Raw genomic sequence first — 24,524 nt, 5'->3', positions numbered from 1 at the left:
CACTGAGCTAGAAAGCCAACCTGGTGTCCTCATACCAAGAAAATCCATGTCAACAGTATCACAAACTTCTGTAGCTTAAGTCATTGAGGCAATCACAATGAGAATCATAACTTAAGAAATTGTATGGAGACCACACTACTGAGTCCAACCGACACCAAAGCCATTGGACCATACCCAAACAACCCACAGGACCCACCTAAGATCTACTCCATAAAATTAGAAAAAGCAACCCTTCCACTAGATGCATAGATATCAATGTAGACACAGAGGAAAGATGGAAAAGCAAGGAGAAAAAGCATCCCCAATGGAGTACAATAAGTCTTCAGTAACAGACCTCAAAGATATTTACAAAGTGCCTGAAAAACAATTCAAAAATAATATCTCAGGGAAACTCTGAGATATAAGAAAATATAAACAAAATTTCCATGAAATTAGAAAAAAAAGTTCATTATTTAAATGAGAAATTCCAAAGAGATAGGTATATTTTTTAAAAGAAAAAGAAAAACAAAAAACAACAAACAAACAAACAAAAAAAAAAAACGAAATCTTGGAAGAATTTAAAAATAGAAATTTTCAAAATACAATTGAAAGCCTCAATGACAACCTAGATAAAACAAAAGAAATAATTTTTGAACTTGAGGACAAATCTTTTTAAAGAGCCCAGTTAGAAAGAAAAAAAAATATGTAACAATTTAAACATAATGAAAAACCTATGAGACTTCTAGGACAACAATAAGCAAAAAAATGTTCACTTTATAGAATTGTCAGTGGGAGAAAGCCATGGAAAACCAATTTAATAAGATAATAGGTAAAGACTTTCTCAAGTGTTGGAGAGCTATAGGCATTCAGATCCAGGAAGAGTGAGGCCTGAAAAGACATAAAACTCAAAAAGCTTTCCTTGAGGCCACATTATAATGAAAACGCCAAAAGCCAAAACAAGACAAAGAGATAATTCTAAAAGCTACAAGAGAAAAGCATGAAATCATACAGAGGGGCTCGACAGAAATTTATAGGCCAAGAGAGAATAGGCAATATATTAGAGGTTCCAAAAGAAAAAAGAAAAGCCAGCCAATAGCACTATATTCAGTAAAGGTACAATTACTATCATGAAAATACATGAAAGTATAATATCAGTAGAGATAAATGCATAAATCAAAATCAGAATTATTCAATGATATTAAGATGCTAGGTAAATCTTTCAGGCCTCTAGCATGAAGATTTAAAGTCAAAATGGTAAAAACAACAACAGCTACAAATAGCGGCACAGGAACACATAGTAGACACAAATGTAAATTAAGACAGCAAAAATATAAATTGTTGGAGCTGTGGAGTCTAGAGTACTTTTATGCAACCAAAGTTAAATTGTTATAGGTTTAAAACAGTTTATTACAACAACAAGACTCTAGGTTCACCCCATGTTAAGCATAAAGAAAGAATTATTGCAGGTGTACAAATGAAGAAGAGAAGGAAAACAAAGCTTAGAATTACAGAAAACCACCAAATTAGGCCAACAACAAGAAAGTAAGAGAGAAACGAAAGTCTACCAAACAACCAGAAAACAATTAACAAAATGAGAGGAATATTCCTCTACTTATCAACAATAAACCTGAATGTAAATGGATAAAATTCTCCAACCAAAAGAGACAGAATGGTGAATAATTTTTTAGAGACCTTACTATATGGTGCTTATAAGAGATTTATCTCACCCTTAAAGACAGACTGAAAATGAAGGAATAAAAAAAGATACCCCGTGAAAATGGAAATCAAAAAGCAGAGGAAGTAGCCATACTCATTTCAGATAAAATAGACTTTAAATAAAAATATTAAATGAGACAAAGCAAGTCATTGTATAGTGATAAAAAGATCAGCTCAAAAAAAAAAGTTTGTATAAATATACATATGTAAATATATACACATATATATGTGTAGATGCACACTCAAAACTGGCGCACCTAACTATATAAAACAAATATTATTAGATCTAAAGGGAGAGATAGACTATAACATAATAATAATAAAGAATTTCAATACTCAACTTTCTACAGTGAACCAAAAAATTAGCAAACATCAGACTTTAACTGCACCAAATGAACCTAACATATATTTATATAACACTTCATCCAGCAGCTTCAGAATATGTATTATTTTCAACTATGCAAAAAATATTATTCAAGATAAATGATGTACTAGACCACAGAACAAGTATTACAAATTTAAGGAGTTGAAATCAAATCAAATGTTTTTCTTTAACCACAATAGTATAAAACTAGAAATTAACAACAGAAAACTTTGTAAGCTTTACAAATACTTGGAAATGAAACAACATGCTCTTAAATAACCAATGGGTCAGTGAAGAAATTAAAAGGAAAGTTTTAAATAATTCTTTAGACAGAAAAGAACAAAACTATGTTATCTCAACACCTATGAGCCAAAAAAAAGTTCTAAAAAAGTTTGTAGCAGTAAACACCTACATCAAAAATAAATAAAAGAAACTCTAATAAACAACCTAAAGATGCACCATAAGAAACTAGAAAAACAGGAACAAACTAAACCCCAAATGACTTGAATTAAGAAAATAATAAAGCTCAGGGCAGAAATAAACAAAATAGACATAAAGTAAAAACCCAAAAGATTAATAAAATGAAGAGTTCATTTTTAAAAGATAAGCAAAATTAACAAAACTTTAGCTAGACTAACTAAAAAAAAAAAAAAAAAAAGCGGATGTGAAGAAGTACAATCAGTGGTAAAAAAGAAGACATAACTGATGTCACAGAAATACAAAACAGTATAAAAGACAATTATGTACTACTATACACCAACAAATTTAATGTCATACAAGGGAAGAATACTTTTCTGGACACATAAAACCTACCAAGATTAGATTATGAAGAAATAAAAAATGATTGAGACCAAATATAATGATTGAGAAAATTGAATCACTGATTTAAAAATCTTTCCTTAAAGAAAAGCACAGAACCTGGCTTCACTGCTAAATTCTACCAAACATTAAAGAATAACTAATATCAATCCTTCTCAAATTAATCCACAAAATTAAAGAGAAAGGGAGACTTCCAAACTTCATAAGGCTAGCATTACTCTGTTTCCAAAACTGAACAGGGACACACAAACAAGAAAACCACACGTGATAACCCCAATAAACATAGATGTAAAAATTATCAACAAGATACTGGCAAATCAAATTAAATAACACGTTAAAAACAGCCTTCACTATAATCAAGTCAGACTTATACCAAAGATACAACAATGGTTCAATGTATGCAAGTTAAGAAACATAATATACCACATTAATAGAAAAAAAGACAAAACCTTATGACAATTTCAATAGCTGCACAGAGATATCTGACAAAATTCAAGGTTGCTTTATAATAAAAACTCTCAACAAACTAGGTATGAAAGATATGTACCTCAAAAAAATTGAGGCTATAGATGACAAATTCTCATATAACATTATAATGAATAGAGAAAAGCAGAAAGCTTTTCCTGTAGCATTAGGAACAAGACAAAGATATTCAGCTATACAACTTCTATTCCATATAGTACTAGAATTTAGAGTGATTAAGCAAGAGAAAGTAATAAAGAACATCCAAACTGGAAAGGAGGATATCAAATTATCATTTGTAGATAACATAATCTAATATAGAGAAAAACCTAAGGATCCCACCAAAACCTGTTAGAATTAATAAATGAATTTAGCAAAATTGCAAGATTCAAAATCTACATATGAAAATCAGTAGTTTTTATACACTAATAGTGAACTATTTGAAAAATAAACCAAGAAACCAAATTCATTTACAATAAGTGCCCTCCCCCCCCCAAAAAAAATGGAAGATACTTAAGAATAAATCTAACTATGGATATGGAAGATCTGTTCATGAAGAAGTATAAAACATTAATAATAGGAATTAAGGAGAATGCAAATAAATATTTTAAAATCCCATGTTCCTGGATTGAAAAACATTGTTAAAATGATCATACTGCCCAAAGTATGATATAATACAATCTATATTAAAATACCAATAGCATTTTTCACAGACATAGAAAATACAATACAAATACTCATTTGGAAACACAAAAACCCTGAATCACCAAAACAATCCTGAGGGGGAAAAAAAAAAAAGCTGCAGATATCATACCTTTGACTTCAAAATATATTACAAAACTATAGTAACCCAAGCAGCAGGGCACTGAAATAAATGCAGACAAAGACTAATGGAATAAAATAGACAGTTTGGAAATAAGTGAATGCACGTATAGCCAATACTTGCCAAAGTTGCCAAGAACAAACATTGAAGACAGTCTTTTCAATAAGTAGTGCTAGGAAAATAGGATATACACATGCAGAATAATGAGATTAGACTCCTACCTCTCACAATTTACAAAAACAATTAAAAATGAATTAAGGACTTAACTATAAGACATGAAATTAAGGGAGTCCTAGAAAAAAATCACAGGTGAAATGCTTCACAATACTGAACTGGGAAAGAATTTTGAAATTATACATGAAAAGGAAGCCAACAAAAACAAAATTGCACAAAGGGGATCATATCAAACTAAACATATTTTATACAGCAAAGTAAACAGTTAACAGAGGAAAGAGAACTTATATAATAAAAGGAAGTATCTTTCTAACTATACAACTGACAAGGAGTTAATTTTCTGAATATGTAAGAAACCTAAAAAAACTCAACAGCAAAAGGAATGAATAAGTTAATTGAGAAATGGATGGGCAAAATATCTTAATAGACATTTCCTAGAAGGAGACATACAAATGGCCAAAGGTATATTTAAAAAATTATTGCCATCTTAAATCATCACAAAAATACAAACCAAAACTACAATGAGATATTACCTCACTATAGGTAGAATGGTTATAAAACAAACAAACAACAAAAACAAAAAAAAAACAAAACAAAAAAAAAAAAAATGTGTTGGCAAGGATGTAGAGAAAAGGGCACATTTACATATTGTTGGTGGGATTATAAACTAGTATAACCATTATGGAATACAGCATGAAGGTTCCTCAAAAAATTAAAAATAGAATCACCATATGATGAAGCAATCCCATTGCTGTGTATAAATTCAAAAGGAAAGCAGCTGGAAAGGAGGAGGTGAAGTATGATGGCTGAATAGAAGCTTTCAGCAATTGTCTCCACTGCAGGAATACCAAATTTAACAACTATTTACACAAACAAATAAACACCTTCATAAGGACCAAAATTCAGGTGAGCCATCACAATACCTGTTTTTAACATTATATTAAGAAAAAAGGCACAGAAGAAGGTAGGAAAGACAGCCTTGAATCACCTGCATCACCCCATTCCCATTCCAGGGCAGCAGCCATGTGGTGTGGAGAGAGATCTATTCACTTGGAGAAGGGAGAGTGAAGGGATTATGTTACTTGGCATTGAAACTCTGTGCTGCCCTGTCACAGTGAAAACTTAGACAAGCCCTAGACAGATGTGAATGACCCATTCCAGCAAGTGGACCCTGAGTTTCAGCAAGCCCTGCCCTTGGGCTAAAGTGTTCTGGGGTTCTAAATATACGTTAAAGGCAATCTAGACCAAAAAATCTGCAATTTCTGGGCAAGTCTTGGTGCTGTGCTTGGCTCAGAGCCAGTGGACTTGAAGTGCATAGAATCTAGTGAGACACCATATGGGGTGCTGAGGGAGTGCTTATGTCACCCCTCCCAAACCTGAGGCAGCACAGCTTGCTGCTCTGGGAGATATTCCTTCCCTCCACTGCAGTAGGATTGCATACCAGCTAGAGTCCTGAGGCCTCCATTCTAGGTCTTAGCTCCTGATGATATTTCTAGACTTAGCCTGGGCCCTAAGAAGACCTGTTGCCTCCACTGGAAGGGTCTAGTCCTAGCAGGATTCATCACCTTCTGACTAAAGAGCACTTGGGCCCTGAACAATCAGAAGTGGTAGTCAGGGCCTCTGGTAAGATTCACATCTGTGCTATCATCAGGTGGGATCCAGCACTGTTCTAGCTGTAATGTCTGTAAGGAAAGACTGATTCTGCTTGAGCAAATGAGAGGGAAAGGTAAAGGGGACCTTTTATTTGATATTAGCTCAGACACAATGGGGTAGAGCAGTAAGATGAGTCCTGGGGTACTGATTCCAGGCCTTGGGCCCTTGATGACATCAAAAGGAGAGACTAAGGAATGGCAGCATTCATAATAGGCTGACTAAAGAGCACTTTGGTGTTGAGTAAACATTGGCAGTAGCCAGGCAGTCCTTCCCTCAAGCACAGGGTGATGGTGGCCACAGGGAGAGAATACTCTCCTTAAAGAAAGTAGAAGGAATAGTGAGAAAGATGTTCTCTTGCTGCATGGCTGCCAGCTCAGCCACAGTAGAATAGAGCACCAGGTAAATTCCTGAGATTCCTGATTCTAGGTCCTGGCTCCCAGAGGGCATCTTTGGACCTGCCTGCCATCAGGAGGAATTGGTTGTCTTGAAGAGAAGAACATAAGCCTGGCTGGATTCACCACTGCTGATTGTAGAGTCCTTGGACCTTGAGTAAAGATATTCAGTAGCCAGGCAGTGCTCATCATGAGCCTTGGACAAGAACCAGACCATTGGGTCTGACAGCACATTCTTAGTGGCAGTGGTTACAGAGGTGCTTGTGTCGCCTCTCCCCCAGGTCTAGGCAGCCCAGCACAGAAAGAGAGACTCTCTTGGCAGAAAAGCAGGGGAAAAGAACAAAAGTATCTGCCCGATAATTTGGGGAATTCCGTAAATCTTACCCAAGACCAATGAGGCATTATTAGCTCTATGATTCAGCAAAAGCCACAGCATTTTCAGGCTTTGGGTAACCTCTAATGCAGATGTGGCTGCAGCAGCCAAAAACTTCTATCACAACACTCAGGTTTCTTGAAGTCCTTGTGAAGCTTTACCAAGAAGGATGGGTACAAACAAGCCTAGATTTTGAAACTGTGATAAATACTTAACTCTTTAATACATAGACACTGACAGACATCCACAAGCATCAAAACCATAGAAAGCATGATCTCACTAAACAAACTAAATAAAACAGAAAAGATCAGTTTCAGAGAGACAAAGATAGGTGACCTTTCAGAAGGGAATTAAATAGAGCTGTTTTGAGGAAGCTCAATGGAATTCAAGAGAATACGTAGAAGAAATTCAGAACCCTATCAAGTAAATTTAACAAAGAAATTGAAACATTTAAAAAGAAACAGAAGTTCTGAAACTGATCAATGCAACTACATACTGAAGGAAGGGAAGGGCAGGGGAGGGGAAGGGGGAAGGGGGAAGGGGGGAGGGGGATGGGGGAGGGGAAAAGAAGGGAGAAGGGGGAAGGGGGAGGGGGGAGGGGAAAGGGAAGGGATGGAGGGAGGAAAGACTGACCACAAAACAACCAGAAATCAAATAAAATGTCAGGAGTAAATCTTTACTTACCAATAATAATGTTGAATGTGAATTGACTAGACTCCGATTAAATAATAGGTGGAGACTTCTACTTCCCACCTTCAGCACTGGATATATCAACCAGATATAAAATCTACAAGGAAAAATTGGACCTAATCTGCACTACAGACCAAATAGACTTAGAAATATTTACAGAATATTTCATACCACAGCTGCAGAAAACACATATTTTTTCTTCAGCTCATGGATCATTCTCCTCAGCACATACATCATACTCAAGGACCATATGTTAGACAACAAAATAAGACTTAAATTTAAAAAAAAAAATCACTTCAAGTATCTTTTTTGATTGTAATGAAATAAAACTAGAAATCAATAACAAGAGGAGTTTAGGGAACCAAGAAACACATAAAAACTTAAGTAATATACTCCTGAATAAGCCGTGGGTTAATGAAGAAATTAAAAATTAAATTTAAAAATTTCTAAAAGGAAATGAAAATGGAAACACAACATACCCAAACCTATGGAATACAGTAAAAACAGTACTAAGAGGAAACTTTACTATAGTAATGAGCACTTACATCAAAGAAGTATAAAATGTTCAGATAAACAACCTATCAATATGTCTTAAAGAATTAGACAAACGAGCAAACCCACCCAAAAATTAGCAGAAAAAAATATAATGAAGATCAGAGAAGTAAATGAAATCTGAAATCAAAACAAATACAAAATATCAATAAAAGAAAATTTGATTTTGAAAAGATAAAATTGACAAACTTTTAGCTGGACTAACCAAGAAAAACAGAGAAGAGACCCATAAAAATAACATCAGAGATGATAAAGGAGACATTACAACCAATACCACAGAAATTCAAAGGATCATTAGAGGCTACTATGAGCAACTGTATGCTAATAAATTGGAAAACCTAAAAGAAATGGAGAAACTCAGAAAATGCATACAGCCTACCAAGACTGAACAATTATTACACTGTCACTTCATGCACATTTCTATATCTTGAACATGATAGAATCATGAGATTTTTTTTGCAAATGCCTTCTTTAATCCAGGTTAAAAAATGTGTATCTATTTCTGAGTCTAAAATATCTGTCAAAAATTCCAGTAGATTTAGTTTTTTCTGACTCATTCTCTAAGTACCAGTGCTGTGTTTTAATGGCACCTGCCTTTTATCTAAGTATGGATTCATTTAATAATTCAATAATTTTTTATTTCCAGTTTCTTTTTTGATAAGCATTGTGTAAATACTTGTTTCAAATCACTAACTTTGAAGATTTGGTGTTTATGTGGTCTCATTTTTAAAAACTAAAAAAAGAAATTTGCTTACCAAGTCTTCAGGAACCTAGATTCACCAGAATTCTTAGCTAATCATTGCCAATGTTTCTCTGATATCAACTTCAAGACTTTAAAATTAGTATCAGATATGTAATTTACTGTCACAAACTAGATACCTGAACTCAAAATCATCCAAACCTAGGCTCTGTTTTGAATGTCTTACTGAAGAGTTTCCTTTTCTTGGGACCTTATTTTTCCTCTACTTCTCTATTGAGCATCATATGAAAGTCTTGTGAGCCTTTCTATTGACTTGGTTACATTAATTCTGTAGCATGTCCTCACTTCTATGTTCTAAGTTATTTCTTTTACTTTGTAAACCGTGCTCCACATTTGGTATTCTCAGAAATAAGTGAAGTGGGGAGTGGGGTAAAAACAGCCCTTTTGGCTTTGCCATGTCTGTATCTTCCTCTAGGTTATATCTTGCATCTCTCTATGACTTTTGTGGGGATACTCACTTTTGTTTTTTGTTGTATAGGCACAGTATTTCCAACAAGTCACAGATATTATTGTTTCTGTGTCTTAACCCTTATGCCTTAGTCCCAGTGACAGTAAACTTAGCTACCTGTGACATCTTGTTAGGTTACATATACTGTGAGTTGTTGATCCTGCTGAGTAAATACAATAGTTCTAGTATAATAAAATAATGTTTCTGGATAAAATTATGTATAAAGATCTTTTAAATCAATTATTCATTCAATCTTAAATAGGTCCAAATAATGACTAGAAATCATGTATGGCTCTATGGTATAAAACCCCATGATTTGAAGGGGTTTTTTAAAAATGATTTTTGCCAATATTCCTTAGTAAAGTTATCTATTTTGCTTCAAAGTCCTGCCTTTGGTTACTTAACAATGGCATATTTTGAAAAATAATCTGCAAAATTGCTATGGAAGAATGTTTGAAACCACACACTCTGCAGAGAATATTGATAGAGATTGAGTACGTACATTGTAAAAAGCTGTGTCTTTTCCCAGCAGTTACTATGAAAAAATAATAATAATAATAACAAGAAATAAAACAAAACCAAAAATGAAGGCATGTCTCTGGGCCCTAAGGTTATTTTATTTTGTGTTATTTTTCCTTCCCTTTAATTTTTCTTTTCATATTTCCTCCTAGAAACTCTATCTCCCCAGGAGAAAAAGTCTTCAATGTTGCAAGATCACTAAAAGATTTACAGAAGAAATGGGTTCTTTGGTTTTTGTTCTTCATTAATCTTATTTCCCTGTGCCAAAACAAATATATTTGCATTCTGAAATCAACAGCATCAGTCAAGTATGCTTTTCACAGACTAACCTCCAAAAAAGGTTTCTTTGAACCTGTTCGGGGCTTTGATGGTAAAACTGAAAAGTCCAAACTATTTTCATTCATCCCACTTGGAATACATCAGAAATTATGTTGCTGGAATTAATGCATACTAGTTAGTCTTTTGTTTTATTGGCTTTGTGTCAATTTCATTAGTGGTTTTTATTTGTTTAATGTGCACATCCTACATGACTTTCATACGAAAAGCTCTTGTTTTATGTTTATTTAGGGCTTCCACTTGAAATATTACATTCTTAGCCTCACAATTCTCCTGTGGTAGAGGCCGGAGTGGTATCAATATTTGCATTTTACAGATATTAAAATTTATATTTAATTGGGATTAACAATTTACTAATTGGATTACAAGTTACCTAGCAAAACCAGAACATGAACTGTGGTCTTATGATTGCATTTTCAATGATATTTCTATATCTTCTTCGCACCAAATCCAGCATTAAGTAAGGAATGATGTTAATGGCTATTCCTTAACCCAAAAATATCTTTCTAAGTCTGCTTCTTCTTTAGGGTACCAACGCATTTTCCCCCTTCTTCTTTTACACGTACTTTCAAAGGTATTGTTCAGTGAGAAATAATGCTGTGAAAAAAATAGCAGTAGGAGCAATGTAGTTTTTAGATGGCCCAGAATCTAAGTCTCCCATTCCCAAATAAAACAGAGAGCAATTCAAATACAAAAAAAAAAAAAAAAACCGCTAATGGACAACTTACAATAAAACTGGGTAATTGTATAGTCCCATAAATCCCCAAAATATAAGCAGGTGTGGACAAACAACCAACAGCTGTGAGACTCATGTGAAGCCAGCATCTGTGTGGTAGAAAGAGACTCACGTGACACCAGCATCTGTGTCATAAAAAGAAACGAGAAAAATAGGCCACCTGGAAGCTTCAAAACAGAAGAGCTGCAATACTGCCACAGGTATTGTTGCAGTTTGCATTTACCAGGAGAAAAAAAAAAGACAATGAGAGGGATATTTGCATAATAGGCTTTTTTTTAGGATGTGCTTTCAGGATCCATGCCTGTGGAAGGGAGCAAACAGAAGTAGTACTGGGGAGAGAGAAAGTAACTGTAGTACAATTCTAAAGAAAGCTTCATACAATTCTAAAGAGTTCCTGAGAACTCTGGAGTTGGAATGGATAATTAGAGTTGTTCTAAGATTAGGCAAGGTTGCCTGGACATTATTATTTTTCCAGATTGATTAGCCATTAAGTATGAGCTAATCCTACAAAGCTTTATAACCCTGGGTGAGTAAGATTATTTTAGCTGTGGCAATCCCCACAGTGAGTCCTAACAGATGGAGGCCCATCTTTTGGCAATACTTCCAGCAGCTGCAAGAATAAATGTTTCATTCCTGAAGAGGAATTTGAGCAGTGCTTCACTGAGTCACCAAAGGCACTTATTGGAAAGTCTGAGTATAGTAACCAAAACTGGAAGTGAGCTCCATAGACTTCAACATAGGGGTGAAGTTAGGGTACTACAGTAATATGTTAGAGTGGTCTGCGACCTGTGTATGCTGTAAACTAGTGCCTTAAGGTTCCTCATTAGGACAGAGCTATATGCTAAGAAATAATTACTGAAGGAAGACTACAAATTGAGCAGGACAGACAAATAAAAGAGAATACCCCCAAGATATTGGAAGATACCATCAGAAATTATAAAGCCATTGTTTATTATCTCAAACTATAAACAACAAAAATAAGAGCAAAATAAGATGCTCTAGAGCAGTGAAACTTAAAACATCTATTCTATGTCACTGTCTTCCTTCTAAAAGTACTGAAAAACTAATTTTATGTAAAAGGAGAAACATAAAAGAATTCTATATGAAGTAATTGTAAGAAAAAGAAATTACAAGAAGCAGAACAAAGTCTGTACAGACAATGAAATTCTGACAGAATATATGTCTACAAAACAGATTTTTTGTCTGCAAACTATTTTAAGGCAAGTTAAAGAAATTGAGAAAATAATAGAAGCTTTGAAAGAAGCCATTAATCAAAGGAAGTTCAGAAATAATGTGATTGGGGGAGAGGAGTGTTTGAAAAATGCAAACCAAATATAAAATTCTAAGGCTCCCCAATCATTTGAATGAACTTCTTCCTCAGTCAGGCCATGACCTGAGGTGGGAAGCAGCCTTGCCTCATTACACCCTCCAGCATCAACATCAACACAGACTTTATCTGATCAAACTTATGACCAAGTTGGTTTTTTCAAGAAATGTAATTTTGCTTCAATACCTGACAATCAATCAACATAATTCTTCATGTGAATAGACTATAAATAAAATATGATGATCTCAATAAATACAGACAAAATATTTTATAAAATTCAACACCCATTTATTTTAAAAGCTTCCAGAAAACTAGTTGTTAAACAACCTTTATCAATCTGATAAAAAGTACCTACAAACTCTCTGACTAACAACATTATTAATGCGAAAGACTGACTGATTTCACCCTAACACTGAAACAGTGCAAGGATGACTGGTCTCTCAATTCCTATTCAACATTCTACTTATATTTTTACTAAATGCAATAATTCAAAAGGAGCCAAATCATGAATAAACTCCTACTCACAATTGCTGCAAAGAGAATAAAATACCAAAGAATATAGCCAACAAATGATGTAAAGAATCTCTTTAAACAGAGCTACAAACCACTGTCCAAGGAACTAAGAGAGGCCACAAACAAATGAAAAACAATGTATTCTCGTGGATAGGTAGATTCAATATAGTAAGAGTGGCCATACTCCCTAAAGCAATTTAAGGGTTGAACACTATTTCCATCAAACTGCCATTAACATCCTTCACAGTATTATAAAAACTACTTTAAAAGTCATATAGAACCAAAGAAGAGCCCATATAGCCAAAACGATTCTAAGCAAAAAGAACAAAGCTGGAGGCATCACAATACCTGATTTCAAACTATACTACATGGCTACACTAACCAAAACAGCATGGAACTGGTACCAAAACAGACATATAGACGAGTGAAACAGAACAGAGACCTCAGAAATAACACCACACATCTACAACCATCTGATCTTTGACAAACCTGACAAAAACAAACAATGGGGAAAGGATTTCCCATTCAATAAATGGTGCTGGGAAAACTGGATAGCCATATGCAGAAAACTGAAACTGGACCCCTCCCTTTCACCTTATACAAAAATTAACTCAAGATGGATTAAAAACCCTAGAAGAAAACCTAGGCAATACCATTCAGGACATAGGCATGTGCAAAGACTTCACTACAGAAATGCCAAAAGCAATTGCAGCAAAAGCCAAAATGGGCAAATGGTATCTAATTAAACTAAACAGCCTCTGCACAGCAAAAGAAACTATCATCACAGTGAGCGGGCAACCTACAGAGTAGGAGAAAATTTTTGCCATCTACCCATCTGACAAAAGTCTAATATTCAAAATCTACAAGGAACTTAAACAAATTTTCAAGAAAAAAATAGTGGACAAAGGATATGAACAGACATTTCTCAAAAAAAGACATTTACGTGGTCAATGAACATGAAAAAAACTCAACATCACTGATCATCAGAGAAATGCTGATCAAAACCACAAGGAGATATTATCTCATGCCAGTTAGAAAGGTGATTATTAAAAAGTCAAGAAATGATAGATGCTGGTGAAGCTGTGAAGAAATAGGAAAGTTTTTACACTGTTGGTGGGAACATAAATTAGTTCAACTGTTGTGGAAGAGAGTTTGGTGATTCCTCAAGGATCTAGAATCAGAAATATCATTTGATGCAGTAATCCCAATAAGAGGTATATACCTAAAAGAGTATACATCATTCTACTATAAAAACACATGCACACATATGTTTATTGCAGTACTATTTACAATAGCAAAGACATGGAACCAATTCAAATGCCTATCAATGATAGACTAGATAAAGAAAATGTGGCACATATACACCATGGAATACTATGCAGTCATAAAAATAATGAGAATATGTTATTTGCAGGGAGGGACATGGATGAAGCTGGAAGCCATCATCCTTAGCAAACTAACCTATGAACAGAAAACTAAACACCACATGTTCTCACTCAAAAATGGTAGCTGAACAATGAGAACACATGGACACAGGAAGGGAAATAACACACACCAGGGTGTGTGGGGGATGAGGGGTGAGGAGAGGGAGAGCATCAGGACAAATAGTTAATGCATGCAGGGCTTAAAACCTAGGTGATGGGTTGATAGGTGCAGTAAACAACCATGGCACATGTATACCTAGGTAACAAACCCTCACGCTCTGCTCTGCACTTGTATCCCACAACTTAAAGTAAAAAATTAAAAAAGAAAAAAAAAAAAGAAAAGCCATACCAAAAGAGAAGGAATAAATAATCCTATTTATCTCTGCAGACAAAATGATTGTCTACATAAAAAAAATTCCTAATAATCTATTTAAAAAAAAACTACTGGAAATAATAAATGATTTTAGCAAGGTCATAGGATACAAGATTAATATAGAAAAATCAATTGCATTTCTCTATACTAGCAGTGAACAAATGAAAATTGAAATTTACAAAACAGCATCAAAGCATAAGTTCTTATTAGGAAAAACTTAATGAAAATATATGTAAGATTTACATCTGTACTGAGAAGTGCAAATGCTGATGAAAGTAAACAATGTTGATCTAAGAAAATAGAGAAATACATCATGCTCATGCATTGAAAGATTCAATAGTTCTCAGATGCCAGTCTACCCGAACTGATCCACAGATTCAGCACAATCAAAATCAAATGCCCACAGGTGTTCATACATACATATATATATATATACACACACACACATACTTACCCCACAAATATATATATATGTTTACATAATATTTATATATAAAGTATTTTAAAGATAAATATATGTATTTAATATATATTCAGCACAATCAAAATCAAATGCCCACAGGTGTTCATACATATATATATATATATATATATATATATATATATGTATATATATATACATACACACACACACACACACATACTTACCCCACAAGTATATATATTTACATAATATTTATATATAAAGTATTTTAAAGATAAATATATGTATTTAATATATAATATATATTTATATATTTTAAATATTATGTATTTCAAATGGCATCTTCTTCCTCCCATTCTCTCTCCTTGCCTCCCTCCTTTGCTTAATTCCAAGAAATAGGGACCAACTTTCTTCTTACAATTAGAAAATTCTACATTAAAATATATGTATGTTATATCTTTTATAGGAAATAAATTTTTTGATTGACAAACTAACTCTAATTTATATGGAAACAAAAGTAACTAAAATACTTTAAACAACTCTGATAAAGAACAAAGACCGAGGACTCATACTAATTGATTTTAAAACTGACTGTAAAGTTACAGCAATCATAAATGTCGACTGGGCACGGTAATTCCAGCTCTTTGGGAGGCTGAGGCGGGCAGATCATCTGAGGTCAAGAGTTCAATATGAGCCTGGCCAACATAGGAAAACCACGTCTCTACTAAAAAAACAAATTCACCAGGCATGGTGGCAGGCACCTGTAATCCCAGCTACTCAGAAGGCTGAGGCAGGAGAATCTCTTGAACTCTGGACGCAGAGGTTGCAGTGAGCCAAGATCGCACTACCTCACTCCAGCCTTGGTGACAGAGTGAGACTCTGTCTCAAAGTAAAAAAAAAAAAAAAGAAAGAAAGAAAGAAAGAATGTGTGGTATCCGTGAAAACAGGAATGGTATTTTATTTTATATATTTCCCAGAGAGTAAATATTTTGGCTATGTGGCCATAGGTTTTCTGTCACAATTATGGTGCTATTTAATGTGAAAGCAGTCTCAAATAACATATAAACAAGTAAGCATGAGTATGTTCCAGACAAACTCTATGGAAACTAAAATTTGAATTTCATACAATTTTCAAGTGTCATAAAATATTATTCATCTTTTGATTTTCTTATCATTTAAAAATGTAAAAGAAATTCTTAAATTTTGGATCACATAAAAAGAGGCAATGAGGAAGGTTTTGATAAGCTCTGAATTAAAGACTAGATGTACAATCAATGGAATTCTGTTGACCTACTTATATCTGGTCAATTTATTTTCAACAAATACAAGACAATATAGTGGAAAATTGTTAGTTTTTTCAATAATGCTGGAGCAACTGTGCAAAACAAGTCCTCTACTCATACATCACACCATATACAAAACTTAACTCAAAATTAATCAGATATATAAATATATAACTTAAAACTAAAAATCATTTAAAAAATGGAATATAATCGTTGTAACTTTGAGTTGGCATACTATACCAATCCTAATATATAAAGTCTATTATAATATATGAAATAAATTGTCAACATCAAGCTGATGTAAAGCAACATGAGCTCTCATTCATGGCTAATGAGAATGCAAAAATGGTATAATATAAAAATGTAAAGCAATGTGAACTCTCATGGTTAGTGCAAATGAAAAATGGTATTGCAGTTTTGGAAAACAGTTTGGTATTTCTTATAAACACATACTTGTAATATTATCCCATTAATTCTACTTATTTTAAATATTTACCAGGGAAAAGTGAATATATATGTTCAAACAAAACAAATCATGTATGTGAATGTGCTCATTCATAATTGCCAAACCAAAACCAACCCAAATATCTATCAAGTGTTGTAAAAACAGAATATGGTAAATCCATGTAAGTTAATAGGATTTACCAAGCAAAGAATACATGAAAAATATATCTCGAATGCACTATATCAAACAGAAGCCAGATTGAACGACTACAATATGGTGCTGATGATTCTGATTCTATGACATCCTGGAGAATGAAAACAATGGGCATATAAAAATATACCAGTTACTGCTATGGGCTTGTAGAAATGAGGGGGGATTACTCCAACAGGGCAATTCAAGAACTTTTAGGGATTCTACATCTCCATTGTAGTGGTGGGTACATGAATGTGTGTGTCTGTCAAATGTTATAGACCAAACATGAAGAAAAGGTGAGTTTTATGCTGACTAGAAATGACATTACAATAACATCACAATAAATCTAACAGGGTGGAGAGAGATAAAGAAAGAGAAAGAGAAAGAGAAACTAGGTCTAACTCTTTGGCAATCTTGTATTAAGAAAGTGAAGAAACAAAAATAGACTAATAGAGGAAAATGAGGAGGAAAAGTTAGGGACAGAGAATTGAGAGTGGTATCTTGAGAGCTAAAAAGGGAATACAGTCTAAGATGAGCTAGATCACTATGTTATGCTGCAAAAGGGTATGCAAGGAGAATATTAGCCACTGGACTTAGTAATAGAGAAGGTACTAAGTGACAGACAAGAACATTTTCTAGATCTGGTGGGTTAATAACAGGTTCAGAAAAAAAGGAGAAGTGCAAATGAAGAATGAGTAAAGAAAACACCTTTTAAAGAGCTTTACTATAAACAAGTGGTGAAATAGTACTGGAGCCAGAAGGTATATGACACCAAAAATTTTGTCCTGTTGTTTTATGATAACACTGCATGCCGGTATGTTGATGTGACTGACCTAACAGAAAGAAAAAACAGTGGTGACACAGGAGAGAAAAGAATTGCTCAAGTCAAAAACATGAATACATGAGAAGAGACGGGATCCAGGTCATAACGTAGTCCAGAATAATTAGAGAATAAAATACAGATCAGGAAGATTCTGAGAAGTCTTGTTTTCAAGATAAGGCTGGTTCTTGCTCAAGATGGCCTGTCTGATTTGGAAAAGTTATTCCAAGGGAATGCCAGAGGTTACAGGAAGTGATATGAAGCACTGAAGAAATGGAGGTAATGAGACCTAGACTGGAGGTCTGAGTCATAGCCAAAACATTTATATTCGGGCAAAATTTGAAAAGATAAGAAATTCAAAAGACAGAAAGTGCATTTGAAGGGGTGTAGGGAGGTAGACTCTGCTCAGAAACATAGACAGAGGGCTTACCCATAGGCATTTGGAATTGTACTATGAAATTTAATATTGAGTATCTGGATTTGAACCAATAATCGACTGTGAATCATATCTAGCCAAGGCTCCTATATGATGTTAGGCTTTGCCAAGACTGAGAAATTAGGAGACCCTGGGCCTGCTATTTGAAGGTTAAGTGTGACTATAGCTAAAGAAACTTCAGTTGGCTGCAGTGTTAACAAAAATATTTATTGACTTGGTTCTATTTGTTTTAACGGATATTTAAAATATGTGCAAAGTGCAGGTGGATTGATTTTGAGTGCCATTAATTCTTTGCTAGATTATTGAAGGAAAATGACGAGCACAGAATCTATGGAACCATGACAGATAAATCCTTTCTGAATCCAGTATTAAGCCATTCTTAAATGTTATTCTGATTCCATGTGAAAACCCAGATATTTTCCCCCTTTGAACAACTCATTGAAATGATGGAATATATTGGAGGAGAATATGATTTGATAAGTGAAAGTTTATTCTACGTCTGACTTTTCAGAAAGACTAAAGCTTCATTTGTACTTTATTGTACGTTATAAAGTGCTTTCAAATATCTGATATGTTATTCTCACAATGAAATGATTTTTTCCTCATTTTATGAATGCAGAAAGACCCAGAGAGATAATCTGTTTTGCCTTAAAATACCCAGCTAATAACAGAGCCAGAGCAAAACTCCACACATTCTACATTCAAATCTAATGATAGTTCTACTATGCCTGTATATTACACCATTGGCCAATCATTGCAAATTTGTGGGGTATGTGTACAGAAATTTGCATTCCCAGTGCTTGCTACCAAATACGATTTGGTTGAATATGTCTGAGGAGTCCATATTTTAACTTCTTCAACCTATCAGAAGATTCTATCCATCACATAAATTCATTTCACCCCACACGGTGGCATACACAGTCGTTGGGGAGCTTCCATTAGGAAATGCCCTTCCGCGAACTGTGCCTAAGCATAGAGCCCTGAGGAAACAGTGCTAACGAAAACAACACAAGCCTGGAAACAAGGAAGCATGATCACAATACCCGCTCTGCCACTCTCCTGCCTAGTGGCCTTCAGCAAGTTAAGTCACCTCTCTCTGAGCCTCTGTTTTCTAATTTCTAAGAAACTGAGGTAACCTACAGAATTGTTATGAAGATTAGAACATAGCACATTCGGTCATGCTGTGTCTTACAATGACCAAAAATAAAGCTTTAGAAATTGAAGTGTGGCATATATATATATATATATATATATATATATATATATATATACACACACACACACACATTATATATGGATTTAAAAAATCACAATTGAAAGAATGTGGCAAAAAGCAAATGAGCTCTGCAATTCATCTGTAGGTTCTTTTGGTTTAAAATTTCATTTTAATTTTGGCACAAAATTAGCAATCCATTGAAAATACTCTGAAATAACTCATATTCAGAGTTATTAAAGAAAGTTGATGGGTTTCACGCGCACGCGCGTGCACACACATACACCCACCCCTACAGGTTGTGCGTTTTAGCAGACCTAAATGTAAACTTCTGGAATCCAAAATAAATTCCAAGTTGGTGATATCTAAAATTAACCCCAGTATGTTACCGTCTGCAAAAAAGAACTGTGTGAAAGTCTGTTCCGAGGATAATGATAGTGACTCAAATCCAGCTTGGAAGCGAGGCCTTCTGTGGGAGACAGAAGATGAGGGGTAATGTGGGGTGATGTCCTGACAACAGCAAGCCGGAGTGTCACTCCAACTGAAGCTCATTAATTCTTTTTGCCCCAAAGCCTGAACCTGATCATTGTCTCTTTCGCACGAGGCTTTACTGAGGCACCATGCCACTTCTCTGCAGAGTTCTTTAACTTGCTTAAGACACTTCAATTTTGCAAGTTGAGTTGAGGACACCTTGTAATGAATGATTCAAGACACACAGGTGGCCCAGGACTGGGCCTGGCAGGCGTATTCCTGGAATCGCGCCCCCGTGAGGATCCTATATGCAGAGGGAGAGCAAGCCAGCAGTTAGATTCTTGCTTAGTCAATTATGCATAATGGCTGTCAGTCAAGTTCTCTTGTTTGTGTCCTCGCGGATGCTGTGGAGGGGAGTAACCAAGGCTATGTTGTGCTTCAGAGTAGCACTCCTACTTTAGTGGAAGCAGCAGCAACCCAAGACTTGCAGGCTGAGTCTACTCTCTGCAAAGAGAAAATTCTGTTTATTGTCATGTATAGAACCAACTCCTTAGCGAGACCACAATACAATCTTTGGGATGCTCATTTGTCGCTCAGCCTGGATTTCCTGCAAAGGTTCTACATGCATTGGGTGCTTCAACAATGGAGGGTGACTGTTAGAGGTTGAATTGTGTCCCCAGAAAATTTCTATGTTGAAGTCTTAACACCAAATACCTCAGAATAGGATAATATTTAGAAATAGGGTCATTACAGATAGATTTAGTTATCATGGGGTTGTATTGGAGTAGAGTAGGCCTCTAATCGAAGACTATGGGGACATTTAAGGTGGCACAGAGTCACGTACACAAAGAGAATGCCATGTCAATGAAGGGGTCAGGGTTTGGGGTGATGCTAACAAGCTAAGAAATACAGAAATTGCCAGAAAACTATCAGAAGCCAGGGAAGAGATACATAACTGATTTTTCCTCAAACTCTTCATAAAGAGCCAACCTTATGGACACCTTGATCTGGAACTTCTGGTATCTGGAACTGTGAAAAAATACAATTCTGTTTATTTTTTATTGAATTTATTTATTATACTTTAAGTTCTGGGGTACATGTGCAGCTCGTGCAGGTTTGTTACATAGGTGTATACGTGCCATGGTGGTGGTTTGCTGCATCCATTGCCCAACATCTACATTAGGTATTTCTTCTAATGCTATCCTTCCTCAATCGCCCCACCCCCTACTATTCCTCCCCTACCCCACCACCCCTAAACCTCAGTGTGTGATGTTCCCCTCCCTGTGTCTGTGTGTTCTTTGTTCAACACCCACTTATGAGTGAGAACATGCAATGTCTGGTTTTCTGTTCTTGTGTCAGTTTGCTGAGAATGATGTTTTTCAGTTTCATCCATGTCACTGCAAAGGACTTAAACTCATTCTTTTTTATGGTTGTGTAGTATTTCATGGTGTATATGTGCCACATTTTCTTTATTCAGTCCATAATTGATAGACATTTGGGTTTGTTCCAAGTCTTTGCTATTAAGAACAGTGCCCCAGTAAAAATACGTGTGCATGTGTCTTTGTAATAGAATGATTTAAAATCCTTTGGGTGTATACCCAGTAATTGGGATTGCTGGAACAAATGGAATTTCTAGTTCTAGATCCTTAAGGAATCACCACACTGTCTTCCACAATGGTTGAACTAATTTACACTCCCACCAACAGTGTAAAAGTGTTCCTATTTCTCCACATCCTCTCCAGCATCTGTCGTCTCCAGGTTTTTTAATGACCGCCATTCTAACTGGAGTAAGATGGTATCTCAATGTGATTTTTATTTGCATTTCTCTAATGACCAGTGATGACGAGCATTTTTTCATATGTTTGTTGGTAGTCTAAATGTCTTCTTTTGAAAAGTGTCTGTTGGTATCCTTTGCCCTCTTTTTGATAGGGTTATTTGTTTTTTTCTTGTAAATTTGTTTAAGTTCTCTGTAGATTCTGGATATTAGCCCTTTGTCAGATGGGCAGATAGCCAAAATTTTTTCCCATTCTGTTGGTTGCCTGTTCACTCTATTGATAATTTATTTTGCTGTGCAGAAGCTCTTAAGTTTAATTAGATCCCATTTGTCTATTTTGGCTTTTGTTGCCTTTGCTTTGGTGTTTTAGTCTTGAAGTCCTTGCCTATGCCTATGTCCTGAATAGTATTGCCTACGTTTTCTTTTAGAGTTTTTATGGTGTTAGATCTCACGTTTAAATCTTTAGTCCATTTAGAGGTTTTTTTTATAAGGTGTAGAGAAGGGATCCAATTTCAGCTTTCTGTATATGGCTAGCCAATTTTCCCAACACTCTTTATTAAATAGGGAATCTTTCCCCATTGCTTGCTTTTGTCAGGTTTGTCAAAGATCAGATGGTTGTACTTGTGCAGCATTCTTTCTGAGGCCTATTTTCTGTTCCATTGGTCTATATCTCTGTTTTGGTACCAGTACCCTGCTGTTTTGATACCAGTAGCCTCATAATATAGTTTGAAGTCAGGTAGTGTGATACCTCCAGCTTTGTTTGTTAGTTTTTGCTTAGGATTGTCTTGGCTATGCAGGCTCTTTTTTTGGTCCCATGTGAAATTTGAGGTGATTTTTTTTTCCTACTCTTTGAAGAAAGTCATTGGTAGCTTGATGGGAATAGCATGGAATCCATAAACTACTTTGGGCAGTACGGCCATTTTCACTATTATTTTTTTATCCATCTAATGCAATCAGCTTTCCCTCTTGTGTACACACAAATCACTCTGTTTTCTTGAACATAGAAGACATTGTTAATTTTCTTCTAAGGAACATGTGAAACAGGAAGAAATATGAATATTTACTATAAGAATCTCAGAAAACTGAAGCAACAGCTCATTTCTCTCTCACTTGTCACACTCAATCAGGGACATATTCAGAGGAACAGAAATGAGGGGTAGAATTGCCTCTGCTCCTTTCATTGTCATATTCCATCTCTCTCCCTCTTTCATTATCATTATTACCAACATCATGATTGTTATACTGTCATTATTTGCCAGCATGCATAGTTTAATCGTATAAATCAAATGTGTAAATGATGCAAGACCACAGTGTTTAGAAATCAGAGATTCAGAAGCCCACAGTTGTAATTGAAGTGGCATACTGTGGGATGAGCCTCCAGTCATTATTCAAAATGCAGTGACTCAACGCTTCTCACTTTAGATCACACAGCCCAACCCCACCTAAGATATGAATCCTAAGGTTTATAAATTTCACCATGTTTTAGCTTCCCTGAGATTTTTGACTCAGCTTCCTGCCCTGCCCTCGTCACATTCTAGTGACATTCTAATGACTGTTAGGGAAGAGGAAGTGTAGGATCTGAGAAGGATAGCTTCCAAGGTAGGGATTTGCAGTGGTGGATAACTCCCATTTCCATGGTTGTGCCAGTCAGTTTTATGATTGACACACAATGCATTGGACTTGCAGGTTCTGTGTGTGTGTGTGTGTGTGTGTGTGTGTGTGTGTGTGTGTGTGTATGTTTTCCCTTAAGTATACTGAGTCGTATTAGCAATCTGAATATAAAGAACTAGCAAACATCTGAAATGAGCTTCCTTGGACCAAACTAAGACGCAAGGCAATTTTCCTTTTAGTTATTTCAGAATAGATTACGATCGGGTTAACTTTTGCAGACCCTTCCCTACCTAGGGTGGTAGAGTTTCAGTGAGTAGCAGTTAGAGCTCTCGGGACATACTAAAAAACCAAGATAGATGTCAGGCCATCCTCAAAAGGCACCACTGAGAAGGTTTCCCCAAAATCATGTTTCTCCACACTGGGCTCTTCCTTCCCCCCTCTCTTCACAGGATTCCTGTTTGCTATTTCAGAGATACTATGGTTCTTCTAGACAGTGGCAGCAGAATCCCAATTCTTCTCCTTGCTTTTATTCTCAGCATACTCCAATTTGTCTCCCACACTGTAGCCAGAGGTAGCTTTTAAATCGTAAATTTGACAAAGTAATTTACTGTCTAAAACCTGTCAGTATCTACCAGTTACCTTCAAGACAGCATTCAAAATCCTTAAGAAGCTTTCAAATCACTTGGCAAGCCAGCCTAAACAACCGTCACGCTTTATCCCTCACCACACCTTCAGAGAGTACTGCCAGATTAAATTAGAAACACAGAGGAGGCCAAAAAAAAAAAAAAATGGCAAGAACATATAAAAAACAATTCCCTCTGCTTTCTCTAACTACATAGAACTCACATATAATCTATGTTAAAACCATGGCCTCTTCACCACAGTTCTGTTAAATAAGAAAACCTTAAACATCTGACTTTTCAGTGGGTCATCAACATTTAAAGATGAAAAGACCCAAAACAGATTTTCTATGCCTTTCATGAAGACCTATACCTCCTTAGCCTTTAGGAATCCAACTTTTTAAAAACATCTGATTTAAAGGTAACCTTGCAACCTGTCCTTGTTTCTATTTTTCAGTGTCCTTCAGAAAATCTGTGTTAGGTTCAGTAAGCATATAATGAACACTGAGGCTTTTGCGCCAACATATTACTGGTGCTGAAATGGATACTGAGTGAAATTCTGATCTGCTTTAGCCAGTGTGTGTGAGTAACGGTGTTACATGGTACAATAGTATCTATGTTTCTCTGCAAAACGCAATCAGTCTTCAGCTTAAACTCAATTTGGCAAGTGCATGTTCGACTAAAAAAAAATAGTGATCCCTGCGCCTCACTCCCTTCCCAAAGAGAATCAAGACAGAGAGAGAGAGAGAGAGAGAGAGAGAGAGAGAGAGAGAGAGAGAGAGAGAGCCATATACACAGAAGA

This window comes from Saimiri boliviensis, chromosome 3 (genome assembly GCF_048565385.1).
Source record: "Saimiri boliviensis isolate mSaiBol1 chromosome 3, mSaiBol1.pri, whole genome shotgun sequence".
Lineage (NCBI taxonomy): Eukaryota > Metazoa > Chordata > Mammalia > Primates > Cebidae > Saimiri > Saimiri boliviensis.
This window is presented reverse-complemented; position numbering follows the sequence as displayed.